General features: G+C 53.6%; 1 long non-coding RNA gene across 1 annotated transcript in view; it reads right to left on the reverse strand.

Annotated features, from left to right (window-relative positions):
* Positions 1-1,281: 1,281 nt before the first annotated feature.
* The window catches only part of LOC116074944, a 2,516-nt gene continuing 1,418 nt past the window's right edge, over positions 1,282-2,379 (reverse strand). The window contains exon 2 of the long non-coding RNA XR_004112359.1: positions 1,282-1,406. This is a non-coding gene — a long non-coding RNA (uncharacterized LOC116074944). The remainder of the gene's footprint in view (positions 1,407-2,379) is intronic.

Genomic DNA, 2,379 nt, shown 5'->3' on the forward strand with positions numbered 1-2,379 from the left:
AAAAAAAAAAGAAAAAGAAAAACAGCTCTGAAGCCCCCCGTGAGGCCCAGAAAACACAGAAACCCAGGCTGGGAAGAAACTGTAAAGGAGAAGGTGGCCTCAAAGGGCCTCAGAGCTCTCCGAGGACCATGAGCCTTTCCCAGGTTCATGAGCAGCTGAGCTGCCAGGCAGATATTAGCGGAGGCTGTGTGTGTGTGTGTGTGTGTGTGTGTGTGTGTGTGTGTGTCTGCAGAGCCTGTCCCTGCAGCTGCTCTATACCAAATGAATGCCTGGAATTCTAGAGTCCCTCCCACCCAGCGAGCAGGGCCAGCTGAAGGCTGACCCCCGCCCCAAGCTGGCTGCCAAGAGGATCCTCCCGCTGCCGCTGCCGTGCCTCAGCTTCACCCAAAAGCCCAGAGCGCGGGTCAGCCAGCTTGAGTACTGTACTTGGGAGGCCCCTCCCAGCCCTGCTTACTGTGAGGCAACCTGACCCACCCCACCCCCATCGTCACATGCTCTCCCCTCCACCTCCCACCCGCGTGAGCCACTCCACGAGTCACAAGGCAAGAGTTTCCATTAGCGTCAAACGTACGTGGAGGGTTGGTCCTAAAACCTGTGGGAACTCGAGGGAAGAAGGACAGTTTTAGAAAATTCCCATGCCTTGGGGGTCACGTGGTGACCAAGGACTCGGCATTCTCGAGCGTGAAGGGAAAGGTCCTTAGGCTGTGGACTCTGTACTTGTGTTCCCCCCAACTCCAGTCCCCTTCACATAGCCACTTCAGAGAAGAGGTACAGATGCTCACCCTCAAATAAGATACTCTACCTGCAGGACTGGAGGGATCAGTGGCCCCCAGTCCTCAAAAGTCTATTTGAGTCCTGTCCCACACATACTTCCAGTTCTGGGCTGTGGCATGGAATCCAACACAGGAAGACGGAGGTGTCTCCTGGGAGAACCTTAGAGAGTTCAGAGACCCTGGAGAAGCCTCCATAAGTAAGGTCAGGGATCAATTTTAGCCCCTAATACCTGTTACTTCCCAATACACCCTACCCCATTTCCTTTTGGGTGAACTGGCTTCCTCTTCTTATGGGGGCATAGTGGATTGGTTATATTGTTACCTTCAGGACACCCACGTGACGTGGGGCGGTCAGAGGGCACCAAGCCCAGCTAGCACCCAAAGCAATTTGCAAGGAGTTGGACATATGCCCGGTGTCTAAACACCTCAAGTTGCCCAGGGTTTTCCTGGATGGTCAGTACCATCCCCAGGACCCCTCAAGTTCAAGGAGCGCCCCATGCCTACTTCATTTCTGCTGAAAATGAAGCCATCTCAGGAAACAGCAAACTTGGGGCCCACACGCAGTGGTTCTTGGTGAAATGCTCAGGGGTTCTCTGCTGACGCAGCCATGGGTTCACTATGGAGCTCGGGCACCTGGAGGGACAGGGTGGAACTCAGAAAGGTTTGAGGAATGGGGAAACTCAATGAAACCTGTCAGCGTGGAGAAGTCACCTCTTTCGGCACCTCCCTCAGTGGGACACCAGGAAGTCCCACTATTGCAGGGTATGCTGTTCCGCTGTGCCACGCCCTAACCCCTGGTACAGCCAGCCAGCATCTCCACACTCCAGGTTGTGGTCCTTTCCTGAGGTCGGAGAATGAATATAATGTTTCCACACTGAAAGGGAGGGTGTTTCAAATCTACTCAACATTTCAGCTGTAGCGTTTTGGTGATTTTGAGTGAGAAAGGCTCCCTTGTACACTAATAGATTTAAATACTTGGTTCCCAGATGGTAAAACTTTGGAAAGCATTAGGAGGTGAGGGATTGCTAGAGGAGGTGTGTCCCTGGGGGACAGGCTTTGAGGTTAAGCAAGCAATTACCAGTGTGTCTTTCTCTCCCTGACCCGTGGTTGTGAATCGAGACGTGAGCTGTCCCTTCGCTCCACCGTCATGGACTGGGACCGTCTGAAACCATAGCCAACCGGACCCCTTTCTTTGACAAGTTGCCTTGTTCAAAGTGTTTTGTCACAGCAAAGAAAAAGGAACGGAGAGGACGCCTTTGATAGCTCTAGGCTCTCAGGCAGGCCTGTTACTCCAGAACCTTCCCCTAGTCCTGAGCAAGCAGGTTATGTCCAACTTTATTATCAGGAGCATCCCGTGCATTCCTTCCAGGGCACATCCCAACACTGTTAGCTCATAGGCGGTTCCCCTAGGCTTCTCCCAGGGACTGAGCAAGGCTGGCTTACATCATCAAGTCACAGGGCATCCATCGCCATCACTTGTTGCTACCAGGTGCACCAAGCTAGGTGTGGGGTGTAAATAAAAGGACTGCCTGCCACTCCAGCTCCCTCCCCCTCCCCTCCCTCCCCTCCCCCTCTCCCTTTCTTGCTCCTCCCCTCCCCCTCCTTG

Source organism: Mastomys coucha, unplaced genomic scaffold, assembly GCF_008632895.1.
Source record: "Mastomys coucha isolate ucsf_1 unplaced genomic scaffold, UCSF_Mcou_1 pScaffold3, whole genome shotgun sequence".
Taxonomy (NCBI): Eukaryota; Metazoa; Chordata; class Mammalia; order Rodentia; family Muridae; genus Mastomys; species Mastomys coucha.